This window comes from Triturus cristatus, chromosome 5_2 (genome assembly GCF_964204655.1).
Source record: "Triturus cristatus chromosome 5_2, aTriCri1.1, whole genome shotgun sequence".
NCBI lineage: Eukaryota > Metazoa > Chordata > Amphibia > Caudata > Salamandridae > Triturus > Triturus cristatus.
This window is the reverse complement of record NC_140588.1, coordinates 699,756,380-699,783,253: the sequence shown is the minus strand read 5'-3', so window position 1 is coordinate 699,783,253 and position 26,874 is coordinate 699,756,380. Positions and strand designations below refer to the sequence as shown.

At 46.0% G+C, this 26,874-nt stretch overlaps 1 long non-coding RNA gene across 1 annotated transcript in view; it reads right to left on the bottom strand.

The window, feature by feature from the left end:
* Positions 1–25,748, bottom strand: part of LOC146829149 (uncharacterized) — a 49,689-nt gene extending 23,941 nt beyond the window's left edge. The window contains exons 1-2 of the long non-coding RNA XR_014961919.1: positions 25,576–25,748; positions 15,247–15,431 (exon numbers count right to left, since the gene is read on the bottom strand). This is a non-coding gene — a long non-coding RNA (uncharacterized LOC146829149). The remainder of the gene's footprint in view (positions 1–15,246; positions 15,432–25,575) is intronic.
* Positions 25,749–26,874: the final 1,126 nt, after the last annotated feature.

Below are 26,874 nucleotides of genomic sequence, written 5' to 3'. Positions count from 1 at the left end.
TAAATCAGTTGTTTTGTAGATGTCTCTGCTCCTATAGGAAATAAAATATGAAAAATATGTTTTCACCTAGCTATATGTTAAAAATCTCATCATATGTCAACATTTGGGGAATTACAAAGCAAATACACAGAAGACATCCATAGTTTGTGTTGTGTGTTCCTTCCTCTTCATACTAATCAGCCCCGAGTAAAGCGTGTGTGGCCTTAGGCGGTGTGGACAGCCGCGCACGAAGATGACCACAATCTTTCTGTGTGCTTCGATGGCTGCCTCCAGTCCTGGCACATTCTGCCGCCCAGGGGTAGCCAGAGCTGCTGACAAACATAATCTCTTTGGCCACTGGACTGGCGAGGACGCCCATCAATGTCCAACGAGGGCCCTGCCCCCTCCAGCCGGGCAAGGAGATGATGGGGTTGCTCATCGCCTGAATCCAAGATGGCGCCTGCTGTCCGCGAGTGCTGCACACCACCTGGGTGATCCCGGGCACCTGTCTGGAGGTGTGAGCAGCAGACTGGGTGAAGTTTCTGGTGTGCCACCCCTGGACCACAGGCCAGGTGCAGATTGACACAGCCCCTTCGCTCATAGCAGACAGAGACTGTGATATCGGCACATAAGGTAGCGAAAGTTGGGGTGGAAGCCTTTCCCCCCGATCAGTGTGCAGCACATGGAGTTCTCGCCTGGGCAACAATGGCTCGGTGCCCTGCAGGACACATGCTGAAAGCAACGGGCTCTAAGAGAAAGGCCCGAGTCCCCGTTTTGGGCCACTTTGGCTACAATCACAGGATTGGAAGACTGCAACCCTGGGAAAGGCACCAGTGGAAGCCCTGCCATCTTGGGAACCACCATTGTTCACCACTGCCTGCTCACTGATGCTGAGAGCCAGGGACATATCGGGTCCCCCCATTCTACGGCAGGGGACTCACCGCTCGCAGTGACGATGGAAGAGAAGGAATGAACCGAGACTGTGTGGATGTCCTTTGGAACCCCCCAAACATCATATGGAAGTGGATATGGGTGCACAAGATCCACAAGGGGCATCCAGCCAGGGGGGACATTCTGGCACCAAGGGTGCCTCCCTATGGTGAGGGTACACACTGGTCAGTGTCTCCTGCCCAACGGTCACAGGATGCCATCCCTGCTGACAAACTAGACCAGATCCTAAATGCTGCTTACTCCACCCGGGTGGTATTGGAGCACAAAATTGACCAGCTCTCACTGGACCCTGGTATCCTGCGGGACAACCAGAGCATGCTAGCAAAGTCAAGCGCAACGAAGAGTCCCTCAAGGAGATGGGCCTGAGCATGTCCAAGATGCAGGAACAGCCGTCCAAGCGCACCAGAAACATGGGTTTCTATCCCGCAAGGCAAAGATGTGGAAGGCAGCAGCCGCCAAAATAATATCAGAGAAAAAGTGGAAGGTAAGGCTTGCTGTCGAGGGAGGTGGCCTCACATGGTCTCTTGCCATTCTGTGCACTGGAAAGGTGCCTGCGAGACCACCACCCAGTCCAAGGTGCTTCACCATAGAGAGAAAGATCTCATCTTGCAAGACTTCCGCATGCCTGGCCGCATCCAGGTTGACAATGCTGCTGTGGTGATCTTTCGATATTACACCGTCACTGCCCAGCAACAACGGACTTATTACCTAGCTGTGAAGAGGGAGCCTTGCGATGCTGGCCTAAAGTGTTTGCGAGTCTTCCCTGCCCGCCTGAAGGTGATTGTCAACGTCTGTGCCCTGTTTTGTGACGATCCTGCAAGTGCATAGGACTGGCTGGAACACTACAAGGCTGGAAAGAATGCAGGGATATGGAGCAAATCACCCTGCCCGGAATAACGTCGTAGAAGGAAGAGAGAGGATGGCAGACAAGCCCTGTAGGGCCCAGGTAGAACATGATCAAGCAGTTGCGCTTGAAACGGCAAATACATTTGTCGCACTGGTGCAATCATCCTCCAGTGACCACAACACAAACTCATCATCGGAGTGTGAGGACACTGAGGAACTCAGGGAGGTGCAAGACCTGGGGCCTCACATAACACCCAGGAAGGCAGACGATCTATAAGGGGGAGAGGTGAGAGTTGGAGAAATTTCATACAAAAAGGGACAGGCTGAGATCCCCCAAGCGAATTGGGGCATCTGAGACTGTTATGCTTGGCAAGAGGGAGCCGCAGCACCACAGAGACATATCACAATTCTCATACTTCTGAGTTTGGGCTCTGGGCTAGTGTATACTGCTATGTTGGTTTAACAAGGGATTGTACTTGGGGATATGCGCCTCGGCCTCCCTTCAGTTGCCATCTTCTGTAACCGATCCCCAACTAGTGTCCTGTAGGCGAATGGTTTGAGTTAAGGTTTGAATTTGAGTTCACTGGACGGGGGTAGCGACTCCAACCTGTGACAGGGGAGCTGGAGACAGTTGTTTTGAACCTATCCATGTTGCATTGTCATGCACCACTACACCGGGGACATCTCGGAAGACGGGAGAGGCAAGACGCCAGGTATAGACGAGGGAAGAGACCCCCTACAGGCCATAAAAGTGGGGTTCAGACGCCCTCCTAATGCGAAGCGCGAGTATGGCTGCAGGTGAAACTAGGTACACCTTCATCACATGGAATGTTTGTGGGCTGGGGTTCTGCCAGCAAACGCTACAAAATACTGCCATTCTTGATGCGGTGGGGAGTGTGTGTGGCTTTTCTGCAAGAAACACACCTAGCTGATGGAGAAATATCCAAATTGAGATGTGGTGAAGGGGGCTGATAAATGCAACAGGCTACTCGTCCTTCGCGAGGGGAGCGCTAATAATGGTTCGATCTGGATCGCTATCTGAGCCCTTAAGGGTCAATATCGACAAGGAGGGCAGATACACATTTGTACAGGGAAGACTCAACAGCATGTATCCGGCGCTGGGTAGCATTTATGCCCTGAACAGGCCTAGTTTCTAGACTCCCTGAACCCTATACTTTCTCTGAATGTGTGGACCCCGGGGAACATAGGCAGGGATTATAAGTCTGCAATAGTGACATCTTAAGGATTTTGGGGGCACTGGGCCAAACATATTTTGGGGGCCCCTGTTTGGAACAGCTTTGAATTTATGATCCAATTTCAGCTTTTTTAAGCCCTCTTTGGCCAGGTCACTGACAGTACACAGGCACACTCGTCCAAATTATAAATGTGTTTATATCTAATATTCAAGGATACTAACGTGTGTTTTCGCTACTGTAACATAGCAGCAGCTCACTAACATTACTGCAAATAATCTCTGTGACACCCTACCATTTCTCATATGTAAGGTCCTGTTTTGATTTAAAAAAAAATATATATATATATGGATATTGCATGAAACAGAAACACAACATTTCTCTGCAAAATGTGTGTAATTGACTCTCAAACATCACCTGCAATAAAAATAAATTAAAGGAAAACTTTCTTTATGAATTATTCAAGGTCATCTGCAGATAAGAGCTGGCTCTATCAGGTGGCCCCCTGAAAGGCTGGGGCCCTAGGTGAGAGCCCACGTTGCCCATGCCTTAAAGCATCTCTGGTCTGCAATAGATACTGACTTGGACAGATCGGTGCCTCCACTGGAAGACTCCACGAGTGTTCGAATAGTCTGTGATTTCCGAGACTGACTGGGCCACTGGGATTTAGGTGACAGCTGGAGCATGAAGTATGACATTAAAAGATAATATTCCTAATATTCTGTGGTACATGAGCTCCATGTCATCCTAGATAGGCTGATATGCTCCCTAGAGATTGATGAACACATCACACACATAATACTTGGGCTTCACAATTTCGGTCTATAGCCAACTACTCATGAGCATCAGCTGGAAGAGACAGTTTCCCCCTATCCCTACTTGGAGGCTTCACATTTCCCACCTGCATGAGCCCATGTTTGGAGACCCTCTGGCCGACATGATCACAGACTACTTCCAACACAACTGGCACACGTCTATGCACACTAATATAGAGTGGGATGCATTCACAGGTCTGGCGCGGGGCTACTGCATAGGACAGTCAGTGGGGGTTAGAAGGTCACTAGAGGGAAACCTATCCCACCTGAAGGACAGCATTGGGCGATATGGAGAGAACAGAGGCGGTGGACCTAGCAATCTGGTATAGATGCTGGAAGAGAAGAAGTATGCCTCCATGCTAGAAAAACTATGAGCCTTTGACAGACGTGAGTACCTAACTACCATACATGCGGTGGTGGGAGGGACAGGCAGACTGCTCTCCTGGCTAACTCAACTAGCCAAGAGAAGCCGCCCTATCACCTGCATTGTGGGACAGGGCAGCTGCATCTGTATACACTCAGTGGGAGATCCAAGGGGTGTTCACCCGACCATACCAAGACAGGGCTTGAAAAATCTACAGGCCCGCTCGCAGTTGCAAACCAGATTTAATTAGGACAAGCTGTTTTTAGGTCCTACTCGCCCTTTTTGGCGAGTAGAAAGACAAACTGACTTTTGACCTCTGTTTCTGAAAGCAGAGCAAATGTGACAAGCGGCAGAGTGGTATGCGGGGGCACTAGACTGAGGGTCCCTCACAGACACAGCAAGAGAGGCTCTAATAGAATTGGTGCCTAAACTATCTGGAGACGCACTTTAAGAGTTCTACAGACTGCTCTCTATGCTGAATCTAAATTAAAAGCTTCTAAGCAAAGAGCTGGCCAACCGCTTGCTGCCTCACTTGCACCATCTAATATACTCTGACAAAAATGGCTTCATCCCGCAATGTAACACCTCAAATAACATTAGGAGACTGTATTGAGTACTCAAGATGAAAAACTGTTATTACCAAGACACTCCTGGGCTGTCCGTTGACATTGTGGATACCTGAGGGCCATAATGTGCAAAATTAACTTGGGTGCAGGAAGGGATAGATGGATGGCACTGCTGTACTCGAGTGCACAGACAAAGGTTTCGGTCGAGCCAGAGCATATCGAAGCATTCAAGATACACTGTGGAACCAGACAGCGCTGTCTTCTATCCCTACTGCTATTTGCCCTTGCGGTGGATCCATTGACCAATATACTCTGCACTGAGGGGCATACCACTACTGGATGGTAAACATATAATCTCCTCATATGGGGCTCATATGTTGCTCTATCTTAGAGATGTAGGGGGGAATGGAGTGTTGGTGTGACTTGAAAAGCTGGGAGGGTCTCGGGTTTGTACACCAACTGGCAGAAGACAGGTGGATTCACGGTAAGCTGTGAGCAGAAGGAGCCCCTGCAGGAGATACAGCATGCAGGGATAAATGGGAGCTGTGGGTCCTTAAATACCTGGGAGTTAAGATCTATCATTCAGACATGGACATGTTGGATGGCCATATTAGGGGCATATTGCGAGCACTCTGCAGCAGTGTAGCATTTTGGCGTTCGCTGTAGCTGCCTATTATAGCCAGGATTGCCCTGTCCAAAATCATTGTGCTCCCCATAGAACATTACTATTTTGCTAACCTCCAGGAGTGGTTCTCTCGGAAATATTATAATAGAGCGCATGGCATCCCTTGGGCATCCCAGCGCTAACAGCTAAGTAGACAACTGATAAAATGAAGGAGCTATTTGTTGGAATAGCCAGGTTTTTAAAAGCTTCCGGAATAGTAGGATGTGCGTTTCAGAGTGGCGGTGTAAGGGTAGCGTGTTCCACAGTTTCGCCATATTATAGGCAAAGGATCTTCCTCCGCTTCTTGTCCTCCTGATTCTGGGAACAACTGCGAGGTTAAGGTTAACCAATTGCAGATTCCTCTTAGGATGATAGGGAGTGATAAGAGGTTTTTTATTGCCGGGCCCGTTCCCCACATAATCTTGTGGGCAATTCACAGGGCCTTAAATTTTATTCTTTCAAGGATTGGCAGCCAGTGAAGGATTTTTAAAGCTGGTTTGGCTGACTGGGTTTTTGAAATTCCAAGTAACATCCTTGCTGCGCAATTCTGGACAACTTGAAGTTTCCTTAGTGTTGCCATGGGAGCTCCCAAGTAGAGGGAGTTACCATAGTCCAGGCGTGACAGAACCAAAGCCTGGATCAGAATTCTGTTTGCGGCCATTGGGAAAAGTGGGAGGATTTTCCGGAGAGATCTGAGTGTACCAAATCAGGCCCCTGTCACCTTCAATGCTTGATGGTCAAACTTGAGCGAGTTGTCTAACCAAACACCCAGACTCCTTATCCTGGTTTTAGGAGTGGGGGAGGGGCTAGGCACTTAGGCCAGGTCTGGCTGAGGCCTACGCTAGGGTGGTTACCTAGGAACATCAACTCAGTTTTGCCTCCGTTGAGTCTGAGGCAGAAGTGCTCCATCCAAGAGGCAACTATCTCTACACATATTTCGAAGTCCGACGGGAGGTTGCCGGCCCCATTAAGAGTTATGACCAGCTGTGTGTCATCCGCATAGGTCACAATCTTAATCCTGTGAGGCAGAATGATATCGGCCAGTGGCCGCATATACACATTAAAGAGTGTAGGGCTTAATGAGGATCCCTGCGGGACTCCACAGTTGAGGTCCAGTCTCTTAGAGGTGGCATCCCCTGAAAATACTTGAAAGGTTCTTTTATCTAGGTACGATTGTACCCAGGAGATCGCCTCATCTTGAATCCCCAGTCTCCTAAGTCTCTCTACTAGAATGGAAAGGTTAACTGTGTCATAGGATGAGCTTAGATCAAGGAGGATGATGGCAACTGCTCCTCCCTGCTCCAGGATCGGTTTAGCATTCTCGACCACAGCAAGAAGGGCAGTCTTGGTACCGTGGTTAGGACGAAACCCAGTCTGGGTGGCATGTAGAAGATCATGGCTTTCCAAGAAATTGAAAAGCAGAGTGTTCACATATTTTTCCAAACTTTTTACAATTACCGGTAGCAGTGAAATGGGCGGTAGTTGCCTAGGTCACTTGGGTCTAGGCTAGGTTTTTTCAATAAGGCCTTGACCATCGCATGCTTCTAGGGGCCTGGAACAGATCCTGTGGACAAGGAAAGATTTATCATTTCCAAAAGACTCGGAAGAATCACCTTCCCTACCTTATGTAAAATATATGGAGGGGCGGGCTCTAAAGGGGAGCCTGATTTTATTTGTAGAAAAATTTCTGTCAGCTTATCCAAATTCATAGCTGCAAATTCTTTAAGTATGTGCTCTGTATGGTATATGGGCACCTCAGTGTCTGCGAGATCATCAGGACAAGGGGGCCTTGGGAATGTGGTATAGAGCTTATTAACTTTTCCCTGAAAGAACTCTGCAAGTGAATTACAACATTCTGGGGTGGCCTCAAGGGATAGATCATTTGTTGGGAGCTATAAGAGATCCTGTGCAACCCGGAAAATTTCCCTAGCGGTATTACTGGCTGATGTAATGATCCTTTCATAGCAGGTCGCTTGAACTACTTTTGTTTCTTTTTGATAGATTTTTATAGCTTCTTTATATTTCCGTTTACTCATATCCTGGAAATCCTTCCTCCATTCCCTCTCAAGTCTTTTAGATGTCTGTTTTAGTCCTTGCAATTCGGGGGAATACCATGGGATCTTTTTGGCTCTGGCTTTGTGGCTGGATTTAATTGGGGCGACCGTGTCCAATGAAGATTCGATCCAGCGTGTGAAATTTTCCGAAGCTTCGGTCAAATTTGAGTTGATTCGGGTTTGAAGTTGTCAACTGCTAAGGTCCAGGATTCTACAGGAAGTTTAGCCCCTGGGCGTCCTTTCCTCTCCCTGATTTTAATGCTGGGAGCTTGCGCTACAGATGTTATACAAAAAGGATCAGAAAGTGGTCCGACCAAGGGATGGGTCTAGGCTCGCTGGCCAGTATTTAAAGGTGGTTGCTAAAGATAGGATCTAAAGTATGGCCTTTTGTGTGTGTGGGACCTGACACTTTTTGAGAGAGTTAGATCGCCAAAAGATCCTGAATGAGCTCCACTGCATCCACCTTATTAGGTTCATCAAAGTGGAGGTTGAAGTCCCTCATAAGAGTGGTGTTAGGGGAGGTGGCTACTAATGTTTCAGCGACCTCCGGGAGGGATTTGATAAATTGCCCGCACCCTCCTGGGCTGCGGGAGATGAGGACTCCACCAAAGGAATGGGTAGGGGAAAGTACCATATTGAAAGAAAGGCTTTCACAGTCCAAAATAATATAGGTTTCAACCCTGCACTTAATCGAGTTTTTATGAATTATGGCAATACCTCCTCCTTTCTTTACATCGCGGTAATTCTGCTTTATGGTAAAGCCAATGGGCAAAGTTTGTAGCAGGTCAGGTTCAGATGCACTGTGTAGCCAAGTTTCCATAAGGAATAGTGCATCTGGGTTCTCGTCTTCGAGGAGCATCTGGATCTCCAAGAAATGTTTAGGCAAGGATCTACAGTTGAGGAGAAACATTTTAAATGTATGATGCTGCTGGACCTCAGAGCATATATCCAGCTACGGACAGAAAGTAAACATGTGCTGAGGGCATCCTTGCTCTTTACTAACTGGAAGCAGTGAGTTTTGGTAGCACTTGTTAATAGGTGTATTTAGCCTTAGAATCTCCTGGCAAGTGTAGACAATTCTACCTAATGTTGGGGGAGAAGGGGTTCTGGCCCCTGGTCCTGGCGAGTGCGGACGGGCGAAGACAGGCTTGCCTTAGGTGCGGCTTTGGCGCGCCAGCAGTACGCCTGTTGTGTGCGGCCGCTGCGTGGCCCCGCTGCCATCCGGCCTATGTAGCGGGAGACCCGGAAGCTTGCTGTGGCTCCTCCTCCGACCCACCTCCACTCCCTTCACTTAATCGGAAAACCGTGGTGGACTGGGGAGCGAGAGGGTACGGTGTCACCAACTAAGGCAAGTCAAATAGCAGCAGTGAGTCAAATCAGAATACTTAAAATAGCAGCGAATACCAATTTTCAAAAAGGCATAGTCAAAACTGTTAAAAAAACTTTTTGGAAAGACTGTAGCTCTGGCAGATATTGGTGCGAGCGTTCTACTCAGCCGTTCAGGTCACTTCAGGTCAATTCGCGTAGCGCTCAGAGAGCTGATCTGGGGTGGGGGAGACGTAGGGTTGCGCTCCACCCCCTTCAACGCCTAACGCAGCACAGGGAACTGGGTGGGCCTGATGATTACAAATTGTATTAGCTGCACAATTACAGTAGCTCGCCAAATGGTTCACAGACCAGAACACGCAGGAAATTGAAGAATTTGGAGAACTACAAATGGAGCTAGCCTTGGTGGCGCTCTTGATAGGGGTGAAAATAAGCCCAGCTTGGAAGCAAAAACTCTTAGCCATTGGTTCACACTGCTGGAAAGGAGCAGTGCGTAGGTGCTGAGAAGACCCGCTGTATGTGCCAACGATACCCCTGGTGGGACTGCCCCCACCGAGAGGGGGATTCTTCACAGCCCGACGCATGAAAGACTGGACAGAGGCAGGGATTGAGACTCTTGGGGACCTCTAAAGTGAGGGAACACTTACAAGCTTGGACAGCCTAGTAGAAAATAGCAGACTACCTAATGCACAATTTTTGATGTACAACATGTTAGTGTGGGTGCTATGCAATTTGCTGGGGGAGACAGGACTTGAATCGCGATTAGACAAATGCCACACTGCAAATCTTACCTCTGGCTGATATTCTCGTGGTACAAGGTGCTAAACTGCACTGTAAGAAGATGGCTCTATATATACTATACCAAAGTAAGGTATATTGTGCAGAGAGTTCAGGGAGTCCCCAGAGGTATAGCAGAGGCTGATTTAGATAAGTACTAACAGGTCTCTTTGTGGTAGTGTGGGCAAGAAGTTAGGCTTATCAGGAGTTAGCTTGACGCAGAACATTTTTAGGAATAAAAAATCACAACATTGGTTCCTATAGGGAAAAGAAGGTTATCAGATTGTAGGTAAATAAATGACCTGCAAGAATAGTTTTAGGGGGTTAGAGCCAAGGTTCCCCAAGGTTCAGGGGGGCACTCAAATTGCACCACCAGCGGCACTAGGGTGGCCAGGTGCAGAGTGCAGGGACCTAACGTTAGCCAATGGGGCTAAGAGGGCATTCGGTCAGGGCTGCTTAAGAGCAGGCCACTTGGGTGTGGAAGGAAAGCTCCTGGGGTAAGATCAGCACTGCAGGGGCCAACAATCAGCACAGGAACCGCACCACCAGCGGCACAGGGGTGGCTGGGTGCAGACTGCCAAGGAGACTTCGGGGACCAAGTGGATTCCAATATAGATCTTCAGTTTAGAAATGAAGCTGCAGGCTCGGGCAGTGAGGCTTCCTGAAGGTGACCACTGGCTGGAGAGGTAAGTTGTTTTCGTGGGAGATGCCTGGACACTGTCGATTGGGCCACCCAAGGCCGTGGGGTGTCGGGTGACGTGTGTCTTTTGGCGTCGGGTCTTCTTACCAGCTCCAGTCGCAGTCGGGGGGGACCCTTCAGGTTGAGGCTGCAGGCATCGACTTGAAGCTTGAGGGAGGTCAGGGATCACCAGATCCAAGGTCAGGATTGCCAAGGATGCCTCCTCTTGGTGTTGGGCCACTCGAACTCGGGCCGTGGGTATCGTGTGCAGAGTGGTGCAGAACCACAGAGGTGCCTGGATCAGGGTTCAAGTGTGGGAAATCTTTGCTTGAGCAAATCTGGGGTCTTTAAGATGATTGCAGGGCAGGTCCTTCGGGCTCTGGGGGTCTGTTGGACATACAGGGGCTCTTGCTGTAGACAGGTCGAAGTCAGGACAGGCCAGTAGGACTGGGGCCAAAGCAATTGGTGTCCTCTTCTTCCTGGGTCAGCCCGGCTCTTTGGTCCTTTTTCTTTTCTCCTCGAATCTTAGGAGGCAAGGTTTGGGGTGGCCCTAAATTCTAAATTTAGGGGAGTTATAGGAGTGTGCAGGTTGGGACCAATGGTTTGTTTCTTTGGGGTGAGCACACCATCTATTATTCCACCCTCCAGTGGGAGGGGGGCATAAGATTCTTTCTAATTGGTTGAGTCCCCTCATCTCCAAGATGTAGGGGACTAAGATGTGTGCTTCACCTTGCCTCTCCCACCTGAGGGATTGGGTTGGTAAAGGTGAGCACACCTCTTTTCCTAGCTTGGTTTTCCCACCAATTCTCCCACCCAAAGTGGGGGTGAGGACCGGTGGGACAGCAAAGGGCAGTGACAGCTTACAAAGATGGCAGGCCTTTGAAGCTTCCCCTTTCATGGACCCAGCCCATCCTGGGTGAGGAGACATGGCTCCTCTGCCCAGGATGGGCTTTGTTTCTGGACTCAGAGAGTGGAGACTCTCTACCCAGGAGTCCATAAACCTGTCTGATGGTGGCAAATGGTGGGCTGCCATTCAGGAAAAATGCCAGGGCTGGTCGTTTTTCAGTGGATATCTCTAAGATGCCCTATGTGTGCATTTTACACTAAATCCCACCCTGGCATCAGTGTGGGTTTAATGTGCTGAGAGGTTTGCTACCAAACTTCCCAGTTTTCAGTAAAGCCATTATGGAGCTGTGGAGTTTGTAATGACCAACTCCCAGACTCCCAGATGGCTTTACTGCACTTACAATGTCTAAGAATGGGCTTAGACATTGTAGAGGTACAGTTCTCATGCAACTGTACTCTTACCTGTGGTCTAGTGCACCCTGCTAGAGAGGTACCTTACCTAGGCCACAGGCAGTGATTGCAGGCATGGCACACAGGGATGCCATGTTGACTCTTCACTTTTCTCTGCACCAAAACAGGCAGCCTGCAATGGCAGTGTGTGAGTGTTTAGGTAGAGGGCCCCTAAGGGTGGCACAATATGTGCTGCAGCCCTAAGAAGCCTTCCCTGGTCAGAGTGCCCTTAGTACCTATGTTACCTTTTGCAAGAGGCTTACCTGTGGCCAGATGTATGCCAATTATGGGTACAAAGGTACAGCTTTGGAAAGAACACAGGCCCTGGGAACCTGATTGGCGGGGAACCCAGGGGCACACCAAGTCTAAGTGCATCATGTGTGAGGCAAAACATGGGTGGTAACCATGCAAAAAGGAGCACGACTTGCAATAACCTACCAGACACCCGTGCCCGGTGAGAGGGCATACTGGATAGGTGTCGTAGATTCAAGCAGTGGGAACAGACACTGGAGTTTACGTACACGATGTCCAGCAACACATGGTTCAAATATATGCCGTTCGATTATTTCAGCATGTTGTTTCTTACACCCCATAGGCTTAATGTGATCATGCAAACGCAAGCACACTTTTGTCCTAAATGTACCCTTGCTAACGCCGCACCGATTTTGCACATATAGTGTGGAACTGCTCTGTAATTACCCAATTCTGGATATGGGTCACGTATGAGCTAGAACAAACCCTCAATAGACAAGATATGTACATGGTAGAGATCAGCCTGCTGGGCCTGTATACCTGACAGACAGAGTAGAAGGCAGAAAATACATTTACAGATCTAGCCATGAGCATAGCCCGCAAAGATATAGCGCTTCATTTGAAGTCCCAGGAGGGTCTGACACACATCAGGAGGAAGAAATAGTGAGAAAACTGGGGGCTGCTAATGCAGCGGCCCTCTAAAATGAGGAGGACACAGGACAGCATAAAAAGCCACTTGCTGCACACTGGATGGCTGTACTGTTATTGTATTTATTTTTGCACCTACATATATATGGCACGGACATGGTCAGAAGGTATGAGAGCGCTTTTCAGCAGTTGCATGATACAAGGGTACAGCAAGTTACAGTTACAAGAATGACGTAGACATATTGCATTGGTAGCTGTAACCAGGACAAATGTAGCCGTTGGACAAAAGATGTACAAGGTTCAAGCATTGATTAAGATGGTGGGGGACACAATGAAGGTAATGTTTCTCCTGGATAAATAATTAAAAAATAATACCAGATTTGTACAGCGCAACTGATCACCTCTTAGGGTATCCAGGCGCTGGAGGACATTGGGGAGATTAAGGGGCACATGCATCAAGCATTTTTGCCTTCGCAAACGGGCCGATTCGCAGAATTGGCCCATCTGCGAACTGAAAAAATGCTTTTCAGATGCAGCAAATCCTATTTTGTGATTTGGTAACCTGTTACCAAATCGCAAAATGGGTTTGCAATTTGTTATTAGGAGGGGGCGTGTTTACGGCGTCCCTTCCTAATACTGAACCGCATCGGTATGTAGGAATGTTTTGTGACCGAAATGCAGTCGCAAAACATTTGCATTTTACCACCTACTTTAAGTAGGTGGTAATCCATTCGCAAATGGGAATGGGTTCCCAAGGGTGATCAAGCGCAAATGTCATCTTACACCAACCATAGATGACATCATTGGGGAGCAGTCGAGCTCTAAATGGATCTCCGAAATGGACCTCAGATCGGGCTACCACCAAATCCCGCTGCACCTGGACTCCCGTCCCATTACCAACTTCTTGACATACACTGGCCAGGCTCAATTTCGGCATCTCCAGCACAGCCAAAGTCTTCCAGAACATTGTGAAGAACGTCCTCCATGGCCTGCCCGGAGTGCTCAAAGAGTGTCTTCCTGCGTAAGGACATCAGCTTCTTTGGGTATCGCTTCCCGGACAGAGGCATCGCCCCCTACCCTGACAAGGTCAGAGACATCCAGGAGGCCCCCACCCCGTCATCAGTGTCAGGTGTCCGCAGCTTCCTGGGCATGGTGTTGTATTGCGGGAGCTTCTAGAAAAATCTGTTGGACATCACTGGCCCACTCCGAGAACTCGCCAAATTGTCCAGTCCTTGGGTGTGGGGACCAGAGCAGGAAGAAGCGTTCTGACAGACCAAGGCTGCCCTGCCAGCTAATACCACTCTAGTTTACTTCAACCCCCAGAGAGAGTCACAACTAGTGGTTAATGCAAGTCTCACAGGCCTGGGAGCTGTGTTGGTTCAACAGCAAAATTGCGGAGAATGGGTATATGCCAGTCACACACTCACACCCACGGAGCAGCTCTATTCTCAAATAGAGCGCGAAGCAATTGCCATCTTGTTGTGCTACAGGCACTTCTACATCTACCTATATGGCCATCCCTTCTCCGTCATCACGGATCACAAGCTGCTGATCCTGCTCTTCCAAGGATCCTCGTCTAGACCTCCCCCTAGGATTGAAAAGTGGATCCTGCAGTTGCAGAAGTTTCATTTCAGCATGGAATACCGACCTGGCACCCGGAACTTGGCTGATTTCTCGTTCAGACATGCTCGACCAGCTACTCTCCCCAGAGCAGCCAAAGCTGCGGAAACATAGAATACGTACGGATGAATGTGGATCACTCCAAACAACTCCTGATGTCCCTTGCAGAAGTTGTGGAATCCACCCAACGTGATGACTGCTTACAAATTGCTATCACTGCAGCAGCAACCGGTGACTGGCAGCTGCTTCAAAACCTGATGTCCTTCTGCACAGAGGCGGCCCAGTCATTCCTCAAAGCATTATACCACGTCCGCCAGGAGCTGTCGGTCACTAGCAAGGGGTGCCTACTGAGAGGTCCGCGGCATGAATTGCCAGAAAGTCTGACTCATAAGGCAGCACTCCTGGTACACTGAACGCATCAAGGCATTGTGAAATCCAAGAACAGATTCAAGAGCAAGGTCTGGTTCCTGGATTTGGACCACAAGATGAAAGCAGTTGTGAAAAATTGTCAGGTCTGCCTTGCAACAAGCCTGCCTGACCACCCAGCACCAGTCATCACCGAGGCTGGCCCTAGTGCCCCGTGGCAGAGGGTAAGCGCAGATTTCCGCAGCCTTCCCAGAGGAACACAGATGCTAGTTGTGATCTAAATTGCAGTGGTCAAAGGCACCAGTACTGAACATGCCTTGTACCAATTCCTACGGGAGTACAGACTCACACCCGATTCCATGTCTCCACAAGCAAAATGTGTTTTCTCAGGTCCGTAATGGATACCATCCCTCATCACCCTGTATGTGGAGAGGTGTGGCTCACTGGGTAGAGGCGGCAGATCCGTAAGCAGAGAATCGGCCAGGGACCAGGGTTCAATTCCCGACGCGGCAGGGTCGTGGACCAGGGTCAAAAAACGGACTCGATAATTCTCGCCTCGGTACCTACTCTAACCAGGAACACACTCAGCAACTCTGGGCATTAGCTTGCCTCATCTCCACAACGGCCCCCCACATTCGCCGGGGATGCCTGGTTTCACCTTGGAGATACCCTGGAGGGACCATCTCACAGGGATAGCCAGGACGGGTTCCCCAGCGGTCTACAGCGCCAGGACGCCTCAGGGCAGCAGTGCGCTTTACAAGACACATACATTTACATTTACATTTATTTGGGAAGAGGCGCCTAACCCCTTTGAATCAGTCAGACTCCCGGAGAACCTGTGAGAGCTCACCTGGGTTTACTGCAGGGACGGCATGGATGAACACGAGGCTAGACCCCAACTTCCCTCACCCAACTCCTTCGCCCAACTTAGTCAAAGTAAACGAGGGAAGGTGGGGAAGAAGGGAAACAAAACAGGGAAAGGAAGAAGGGATAGACGTCCTCTGAATCTTCCGAGAGAGAGAGTCTTCTAGAATCCTAAAAGAGAAAGAACAAGATGAGTACTAAGTATTCACACAAGCAAGCTAGCTAAATATCTCACCTATTCTTAAGGGATACCATGGATGGAAGAAGCTAACTTGCACGCAGAGACAGCTCATAGGGACGCCAGAATGCCCCACTACCTAGAAGGACAGACACGGGTCAAGTAAGTAATATGACTGCAGCAGTTAGCATATAAAACCAAGAAGACAAAATATTGAGCACTAACCTAGGTGAGAATCACCATATGTATGGAAGACCCCAAGTAAGACAAAAATACATTCGTACTCCAATAGGCAGGTAAAAACCAAACAACTAATTTCCCTTGGCAGGAGGAGGTACGGGAACATAAAATAAGAATAAATAAAACAGGGGTCCAATAATGCTAATTACATTAATGAAGATATGGACTCTTTTATAATGCCAATATCTCTTCCTTTCTTTTATAGTGACTGGCAATTAAAAGAATCACCAGAAATGCTCAAGGGAATGCAGGACCATCAGTTAAGTACTGTTCCTAAATAAAGTTTTGAAATTCAAAAAACAAAACAAATATATTGATGCTTTAAACCCCATGCTGTTTTCTATGTCTTGCAGTCAAGACTGTCAAGGGTTAACACAACTGTGTCTCACTAGCACCTTTGTAGCAACACCAGAGAAGAGCAGCAAGCTCTGGAAAAAAAACCCAGAGGACCCAGGAAGCGGAAGAGACCTTCCAGAGACCAACAACAGGTAAACGACCAACACGAAAACCAGAGGTCCAGGACAGAAGCAGGTAAATAGGGAAAAGAAATGCTGCGGGCGGTGGGAGGCCAGGCGGGATCTGAAGTGGAACGCGAAGCACGTTTCCAGCATGGATCCCGTCCTTAAGTATCCCTTAAGCGCCACCCACGGCTGCTGACAGGGAATGGCGGGATGGGCTCGAGGCTCCATGTGTGAGCGTGGGTGCCGTTAAAGTCAACGCGCACCACGGAGCCTGACAGAACCTGCAACAATGAATATAACCTCCCAAAGACGGCGGGCTGAGGAAAGCCCCATCAGGATAAGTGATCACGTCTTAGTGAGAGATCGCCAGCCAGGCGGAAAGTTCAGACTACCCTTCGAGCTCCAGCCATGGGCTGTCACAGACATCAAAGGCACCCAAGTAATGGCCAGAAGAGGCCAGGAGTGCTTCACACAGAATATATTCCAGTTCAAAAGAGTCCCTCAGAGGAGAAAAAGGTTTACATTTATATAGTGCTTGCTACCCCTGACGAGGTGTTGAAGCGCTTTTAGGTGCTTAGCAGGCTACTTTGGAACCCAAAAAGGATTGGTGGTGAATTAGTGTAGGGATATATGAAATTAATACCCATACCCATGTCTGCTGACCCGAAAGAAGATGCTGCAGTGGACAACCCACCTGACAGCGAAGACAACAACAGCAAGACCAGGATCAGGGCACACGGATGGTAAAACTGTTCTCAGCGCCTTTGCCTGGTCCTTCCCTGGATACTGCGGGACTATTCGACTAGGGGTGGGCAAGGGTGGTATCTGCTGTGACCCCACCTGAGCCCTCTCAGAAGTAGAGTGACTTTGTGTGCAACTAACCTGGGACTGATGGCGGTGTTGCATTCATGAGTAGTTGTATTTGTTCCACAGCACAAACTAAGTGATGATGTTGAAACACATATTGTGATCTGGGCTATCATAAGGTGCCATTGCAATTTTTGTTGATAAGTTTAATGTCAAATCTTTGAAATGTTTTGTATCTCCTGGTAAAGGAGGAATGTAGTGTTGCCGGGTAATGGGCAACACCATACTACATGTTGCACACGGGGAAGGGGACCTGTATCCCTCTGCTTGCGAAAGCTTAGTGGCCTGGAGATTGTTTTGGGAGAGAACTTCTTTGAGTTTGACGGGCAGTTATACCAACAAGTGCAAGGTGTTAGCATGGGTGCAGCCTGCGCACCGAGCATTGCCTGCCTATATATGGGTGACTATGAGAAATCTAATATCTTCAATGAGGTCGCACCATTTTTTGAGAATGTGCGACACTGGTCGCGATACATCGATGATGTCTTTTTTATTTGGGCCGGCGACCAGGACTCCTTGAAGGAATATATTGAATGGCTTAATGCGGCTGACTGTAACATCAAGCTCACTGCCCATTTCAGCACTACTAGGCTCGAATTTCTGGATGTCTGGGTGGAACACCATGATTCTAAACTTATGGTGTCCCTCTACACGAAACCGACTGCCAGAAACACCCTCCTGCATGTTGAAAGCTTCCACCCAAGGAGCCAGAAGGATGGGATTCCTTTCAGTCAGTTTCTGCGTTTACGCAGAAACTGTACCTCCATCAAGGATTATCTCAGTAATGCAGAAAATATGAAACAAAAATTCATTGATAGAGGATACCCTCCGAGGCTAGTTAGGAATGCCATGAAACGGGCTCGTTTCTACAACCGAGATTCCATGTTTCAAAGTAAATGCCAGGAATCTATGGACAAACTTGTCTGTGTCACTAAACACTCTCCCTTCAACAACAAGATCAGACAGATTGTCAATTCTGAGTGGCATCTTCTGAACCTGGGCGAACAATCATCGGCTATGCCCAAACCAGTTTTTGCTTTCCGCAGGAATAAGAACCTTAGGAATCTTCTGGTTAAAGCTAAGATCCCTGACCAGAAAACATGGCTACAAAAGTCGATCGAAGGAACCTCCCCTGTGAGGGGCAACCACAAATGTGGCACATGCCATGCTTGTGCCAATGCCATAGTTGACATTTCTTTTTGTGCAAATGGTTTCACTGCTGTCCGCAAAGAGATGACCAACTGCAGGACACCTAACTGTGTCTATGCGATCCAGTGTCCCTGCTCATTGACCTATGTCGGCGAAACCTCGAGAGAGGTTAGAGTTCGCATTGGTGAGCATAAATCTAATATCAGACGACTCAAGCATGCTGCTCCTTTGGTGGGACACTGGGCGGAAAAGAACCACAAAGAGGAAGATCTACGGTGGACTATCTTGGAGAGAGTACAGCCTCAAAAAGGCACGAATCCAGATAACCTGCGTAAAAAACGCGAGGTTTTTTGGATTTTTGTCCTTGACACGAAGAACAGAGGCCTCAATGAATCCCTTCCATGGGAAAATGCCATCCTATAGGAGCTCTTTGATTGCTTGCGTCCCTGAACTCTACAGCTGATGACCTTTTTATTTCATTTTATTTTATTCTATTTTATTCTACTCTGCTTGTCGTTTTCTTTTCTCACCTTTTTCATCCTTTCTTTTTTCTTATCTATATTTCTGCTCTTTAATGGTTTCAATTTTTCTCTTATTAAGGAATGTCTATTTCTCTATTTCTCTTCCTTGGTCTTTTTTCGTCTTTTTCTGTGGTACATCGTATCTGCCTTTGGCCATTTGGAGCTTCTTTTATTCTTTTCTGCCTCGGCATTTCCATACTTTTTAGGACCGCTATTTTGGCCCTTTGTTTAGCTGATTCCTGCGTTATATATACATATTAAAAATTTTTGACTTGTCATTAGTTATATGTTACAGTTTTGTCTTCCGTACACCAATAGATGTCTCCTTATTCCGTCTTGGTCCGCGTACAGCCTTCCCTATTGGTTTATATATTCTGGCATTTTTGATTGGTCTAAATTTGCCTCGCCTCGCGCTTTGATTCGCTGACAATCTGGGAGGATCCTACCTGGAGGATTTAAATTTTTGCTCTCCAACATGGTTTTCCCCTGCGATCATCTTTGCGATATTCGTGCTATTTGGACCTTGGCTATTCGAGCTCTGACATCGGACCTTATTATAAAGGTAATTTTCGAGAGACTCGAGTGCGGCTCTTTGCATCTATTCTATGCTTGCAATTTTTGTGGCTCTGTGTATCAGGTTGCCGCTCTGGGTGTCATTCTATTTTTAGTTTTTTATTCTTTCTCTATTTTTCTTTAGCGATCTGACCACCTTGGTCTTGCTGCATTGAAAACGCCTCTGAGAACCTGATTTTGCTTGTCTGTTGGAGTGTGCTCCACGGGAAGGTCCTCTGGACCCAGGTGAGCTGACCTCTCTCTATCAGGCGTTATCTTTATCAACACCGGCTGTGAATTGCAAGTCCCGCAGTGTATCAGCGTGCTGTTTGGGAGTGAACTTGAAGCCACCCTTAACACACTGCTTTGTTTCCCGTTTTTGAATTACATCACATTCTTCTGAAGGGACTTGCAGTGCTTTCTACCCTCTCTAACATTTCCACCTCGTGTGCTTTCTGGTTTTAGGTTCTACGAGAACCGCTTTTGGAACCTTTCCTTGATGATTAAACCGGAAATATAAACGGGAGAAATAGGGACAGAACCCAATCGCTTTTCTGTTTATATCTAGCGGGTGGATGTATTCCCGCTCTGTTTTAGCCCCCGTGGAATCTAGGTAAACTATTCCGATATATTATTTACCTATATTGTTCTCTCCAGCAGAGTTGTGAGGATAAACTAAGCTATTAATTCTTGAATAGCATCCCCTGATCCACTCTTGTGGAATTTGAGTGGCTGGCGCTCATTTCTTTTATCTCTCTACTCTGTCTTAGGTATCAAATCTGTTTTTGTCTTTCCTCAACTCGGATTTGGAGGAATCTGCTCTAGAATATTACCGCTAGGAAATCTTGCCTCCTCTTCTCGTGATCTCAACGCAGGTAAGCGCTTATCTGTGTACCTTTCTGCGTGTTTTTGTCTTTTTATCTTTTTGTCCTATTGTTTTTCTATTGGTGCGTATATTTTCTGCAGAAGGTTTACTGATGTGTTGTTTGATTTATTTGCGCTTTCTGGGTATTTCTTCATCTTTCCCTTTCTTGTTGGCAGTTCTCCTTATTGTTGTTCCAGGTGCCTGTGTGTATGTATGTATATATGTATATTTGTATTTTTGCATATCTGTTAGTCTACGTTTGAATTAAATAGCTCTAAAAAGAAAATTACAGCTATTCATTTTAAGGCTTTTGGCACTCAGGTTGGAGTTTATTTATTCCTTGTTTTTGTGCTATGTGGCATACACTTTGCATTATGTCCGTGAGTGAATATTTTTTCTTCTCTGCCTTTTCTCTTTTTGTCTATGCAAACATCTGATTTATTTATTTTTCTGTCTATTTGTACAGTTTATTTTATTTTTTTATTTTTTCTTATCTCTACAGGTCCCAGCCTGTGGGGGTCGGTCTGTTACGCCCTGAAGAAGGTGGTACTCCTGATTAGGAGTTGTCTCACCGAAACGCGCGTCGGCGTTGTTTATTGGGCCTGTCATACCCCCATTGATTCTATCTGTATACTTTGATAAGTGTTTCTACATCTATCTCGATCAACCATCAAAGTATCCTGGGATCATCCATTCCATGCTTTTGAATTGGGCCCACGAGTGTCTTTGGTCTTTTTTGAATGAATTATGTAATGTTGTATGAATGTGAGCTGTTTGAATTTGAGTGTATGTATGTTTGATCAAAAACAGTCCCCTCTTCCTCTCTCCCCTGGTTTGGGAACCTGTTATTTATTCATTCCTTTCATTTCATTTTGTGTCATATCCCTTTCTGTACTAATTTTTAGTATTTTCTGTGCGCTATTGAATTTTTCCATTTCTGTATTATTGTATTACATGATTTATTTAATGTGATTGTTTTCGGTGGAAGCATCCACTAAAAAGATTTTTCATCTATGTTTTATAAAGTGACATGAATAAATGAAACAAATTTATATTCCCAAATAAAAGGAAATAATATTTTTGCTATATTGATCGTTTTGTGTCTTGCTGTCTCTACATCCTTCTCTATGGTGACTTTATGTGTTTGTATGCCACATTTTCTTTTTCCAATTTGAGTGTCATCCTTTTTGGAGTTAGATAGATGATACTTTGTACATTTTTCAATCATAGGGGTAGAGTATATTTTGTTGTTTTGCTTGGCGTGTGGCGTACAGCCAGATGCATTAATAAATAGCCTGAGGAGCCAGGCGTGGTTTAGTTTTGGGACCACCACTATATTACTTGTGTGTATGTGATCTTTTGTAGAGCTTACCTGGGGCCTCCACTACCACACTACAAAGAGTAGGGCATCTTCTACCCCTTACCCCAACCAACATGACAACATAATCGAGGCAAAGACACACCGTAGATCTGGGCACATGAGTTGTGGGGGGCACAACATAAACCCGATATGCCCAGTAGGCGAAAAACAGATGCTTCTGCTACAGGGTGAATAACGTTTAGAGAGATTTCCGGCAATTTGCATTTAATTTGTGAGGGACAGGACCATTTAGAAGTTATGTAAGTTGTTTACCTGTTCAAGACACACCTCTGTGTATCGATTGCTCTTACACTGTTATGCAGTGGACTGATGCGGAAGCTACACTGTGTACTAATGCTGATAATCTGCTAAATTACTGCTGTCTGAATATGGCTGATGTTCTGTAAGAGAATGCAAAAGATCATGCTATATTGTAATTGCACTTAAATAGCGCTTACTACCCCAGACGAGGCGTTAAAGTGCTTTTTTGACAAGTAGCATACTACTCTTGAACCCAAAAAGGATTAGTGGTGAATTAGTATAGTGAAATATGAAATTAATTTAAGCAGTGGAGTCTTTTATTTGGATTGCGAAGGATAGTGGAGGGATAGAATAGGAAAAGGTTTGCATTTATATAGCGCTTGCTACCCCTGACGAGGTGTTGAAGCGCTTTTAGTTGCTTAGCAGGCTACTTTGGAACCCCAAAAATGATTGGTGGTGAATTAGTGTAGGGAAATATGAAATTAATTGGATTTGAGCAATGGACATGTTAGTCTGTTATTTGGATTGTAAAACAAATAGTGGAGGGATAGAAGAAGGAAGGGTCTAGACAGTTTTTTTTGGGGGGGGAGCTCATAGCAGTAGAAGTGGGTTTGGGATGAGTAAAGGGCAGGTGGAGGGGAACAAATCAGAGGGAAGGGTTTAGAAAGGGTTGTTTAGGAGATCTGAATAGTTAAAGAGGTATGAGATGATGCAAGGAGAGGTAGAGGAAGGCCAAGTCTATAAAGGGTTATTTTGGAGTAATAGTAGGGGTATGGGGTTTGGGATGAATGGGAGAGTTAAGGTAGAGGATATATTGAGAGAGGTATAGAGTGAGAAATAGGGTAGTGCATTGGAAAGAGTAGTAGAATGAGGCTTGAGATGAGTCAGAGAGTTGAGGTAGAGGATATATTGAGAGTGGTATAGGGTGAGAAATAGAGTAGTGCGTGAGAGAGTTGTGTAGTGGAATGAGGTTTGCGCTGAGTCAGAGTGGAGGTCGGTGATTTATTGTGAGAGATATAGGGTAGTGTATTGGATATGCTGAATTAGAAGCAAAGTAATTAATATAAAGATATATAAGTACATGGAAGGTATATCATAAGTACATGGAAGGTATATATGTATGAGGAAGGTAATATATGTAGATTAAAGTTGAATTTAATAAGCTCAGACTTTCAAGCTTTACTCATTTTTTTCTGTAATTTAATATTGAAGCAATAGTAAATAAATAGTTATGATAAAAGATTTACTTAATTATTCAGTCACTTATATACATGTTAGACATAGAATAATGTAACTAAACGTACTATGTCCATTTGTTAAGCAAAACTAACCAATATCTATATCTTTAAAAACAATATTATATATGTTTATACAAAGCAATACACATGTAGGTACACATATATAGTCCAAACACATGCTTATATACAGAGGGATTTGATGTATAATTTGTTTGAGTATGGTGGTTATGTGGGGAAGAGCCAACTCTTGAGTAGTCCTCTGAAGATAAGGTGGTTATCCATGGATCTTATGTTTGGGGATAAAGAGTTCTATAGTTTGGCTGCTATAACAGAGAAGGATGTGCCACTCATGGTTTCTTTCTTGTACAGTGGGATTTTGAGGCGAGGTGCCACTCTAGAGTGAAGGTTCCTTTGTTTAATGTATTTTGTGATTTTATTCCTGATGAAGAGCGGTCCAGTTCCATGTATTGCTTTGTAGGTAATACAAATCAGCTTGAATGTGGATCTTCTGGCGACCGGTAACCAATTAGGGCTTTCAAGGCAGGGGAGATGTGGCCTTGCGGTTTTATATGTAAGAATAGTCTGGCAGCAGAGTTCTGAATCCGTTGTAGTGTTTTCATAGTTGTTAAAGGTGATCCATGGTAGAGGCTATTGGTGTAATTGAGTTTGGACAGGACAAGAGAGATGTTAGCCTGGACCTTGTTTAGGAATCCCAGGTAGGGGAAGATGTGTTGCAGAGTTTTTATAGTAACAACGCTAGATCTTGCTAGTTTGCCCAGTTTGACAAGTTTGCTAGTTTCTTACTTCCTTTGATACTTTAGGCAGTATTCCCAGATCATTAGGCCATGCAACAGGTGGGTCATCTCGTTTTCAATAACACACGTGAGTATTTCCGTTTTGGAAGCAATACATTTGAGATTGCTTCATGTCATCCATTGACCCACGAGGCTTTGAGACAACTGAAAATTGGTGAGTTTCCAGTATCTTTGGGGCATTGCACTTGAAGGAGTACTTGCGTGTCGTTTGCATATTTATAGCATGTGAGGTGAAATTGATTGACCAGTGCCGGTAATTACTTCATGCAGATTTTGAAAAGCATGGGTGAGTGATAGAGCCTTGGGGGACTTGCTTTTGTGAAGTACGGTTTGGAAGAGAAAGTGAGGGTATGGATGACATTAGTTCTATTGTGAAGGTAGGATGTGATCCACTCAAGAGCAGTCCCCTCTATGATGGCTTCGTAGAGTCTTTGTGTCATGATCAACAGGGTCAAAGGCAGCTGAGGGGTCCCGTTCCGGTGAACAGTGAACTGTGAATATCATTTATATAGTGCTTACTACCCCTGAGGAGGCGTTTGCACTGACAAAAGGCAACATTGTTGTATGTGTACCTTACAACAGTGTGAATCTTCTGCCTAAATCAGGCGGGTTTCCCTGTATACTCGAATTGTGCTCCAATGTACTCATGATAAACATGTTAAACATATATGCGAGGGCTTAAGATCTGATATCACGTCTTATGATGCCACTTCCTGTGATGTCACGCACCGTGATGTCACTTGCATACTGATTAACTAGGTTAGTCCCCCCCATTTATTTTTTTAGGACTTGTGCCCTGGATGGCAGGCCCTCTCTCACGGCGGCGTCTGACACTTCCGAAAATAACAAGAAATGTCGAGAGTATCAAGTTGGCAACAATGTGTTGAATCAGCAGATGCTAGTGGGATTACAGCCTAAAGTAAGAAGAGCGACATCGACTGCATTCAGTTGGAAACAAGACAGCATTTTCCTCCTAGAAAACGGAATATTTAAAGAAAACGATCGGAACAGCGATTGAAACAAATAAAAGACACGTTTTATCCCTCAGAAGACACACATAATACTCAGGCAACCACTGGGTTCTAGATCGGCTGATCTATTCATCACTAGACTGAGTCTACAGGTCCTGATGAGAGCCCCGGTACTGGAAGGGGTTCGAAACGCGTAGACCTTGTTTTTGGCCATAAGAATTAGAAATTGTTTTGAAAGTATCATACATAGTGACGACTTTGTTTAGGATTATTCTATGGTCTTTATGAAAAAAGAACTTTTTTAGAATTGGTGAAATGCAATTTGTGATTGATGAGAGTATGTTTGTCTGAGACTGTACAGTTTGGTGTGAGTAGTGAATGAATGAAGATATGAAACGAATGACAAGAATGGACGGAGTATGGTATGAATAAGAATGTAATTTATACATGTTTGCAGTCATATATTTTTGTATATATGTTTGAAGTTTTGAAAAATCAAAAAACTTATGGTGTATATAAAAAAGAATCAAGAATTGATTGATTAAATTGACGGAAACAGTGGTCAACAGGTTCATGTTGTTTTCATTCAATATGCTACCTCGCAATTAGTAGCGCATAGAAAGATAAGTATCAGTATTGGCATCTTTGTTGTTTTTTATCTCTCTCACGGCCCTGCATGGTGATTTATATAATTTTTGTTCATGAAAACCCCCCCCAAAAAAACAAAAAACGAAAAAAAACGGTGTGAGCCACTCATAGAATATCATGTTCCTGATGTCCCTCCCCAATACTCCCTCCCTTTCCTCGGGCTCTCCTCCCGTCAGCATTAAACAGTACCTGCTGTCCTGCCAGCCTGCGCTGCCGCCCTCAAGGTTCTGTTATCCTTCCCAACGCAGAGCGCGCGCTGCTCTAATTACAGAAGTGCGCAGAGCAGCCTCTGTGTCGAGCAGCAGCTGACCAGGCTGAGCTGCCTGTGTACTGCGCCTCCGTGGCACGCACCTGTCTTTCTTACCCAGAGCTCAGCTCCTTGAGACTCGTGGGAGGGCAGGGGGCGGGGCTCGGGAGGTGGGGTCGTGTGGCAGCTGCAGCGGGCAGCTGCAGGCTGAAGACAGGAAAGGGCGGTTCTTGGTATCGGGATGGTGCGCAATGGCTTTTGTAAGTGTAATGTTCCAGCAGGGCGCGAGGACATTTAGTTGTCACCGATGTATCCTACCCGTAAGACAGGAGTCCTATTTAAAATATAATTATTGACCTTCGCTACCTTAAAAAAAACGCGTGGTTCCAGCAAAAATATTTTACATTTTTAGTGAGTGCTCACATGCACGTCATATATATGCCAGGTGGAATCTGCTGCTAGGCGGAGGTGTGATACAAATTGGTTTTTGAATTTTTATTTAATTCTTCACGGGACAAGCTTGTCCCGGGGAGAGATAGATCTCCGTTAAACGTGAGCGTGTACCGGCCCCACTCCCTCCCACCTTATAAGCATACGTGCCCCTGACTGGAAACGTGCGGAGGTGCACCTAAAATGTATGTGATTATAATATATTTAACATGTACCTCAGGGCTCAAGGTCTAAAAAAAGAAGTTGAGGGGCTCCCCAAATTAGGCAGAATGTGTGTGACATTACTGCGCGTGACATCACAACACATGACCCTACACGAAGTGACATCAGAATCAGATCTTAGGATCTCATATATGTTTAGCAGTTCTATCATGAGTACGTTTGAGCTCATTACAATATTTAACAAATTTGATTTTGTGCTGGAGTTGTGCCAAAACATTGACAAAACCCGGACACAGAATCTGGGTCTCAATTTATACATTTATTTGTTTAACTCTGTTTTTTAATCCTGTCACAGAGAAATTGACAACAAGCAGCAATGTGGCAGTAAACCTGTTATGCTTAATTGATTGCAATGTCTGAATTTTAAAATATCTTATGGATTTAAGGCACCTTCTTCAGAGATCTTTGTGTGCCAGCTAAATCTCAGGTAATAATAATGATGGTTAGATAACTCTGGAGGATAACACATTTACTGGAGAGATCTGTCTTTTACCTAGTCCTAGTTTTAAATCAAAGTAGCATAGAGGGTATAGAGAGTAGCATTAGTATGTCTCCTGCAAAGCACATAA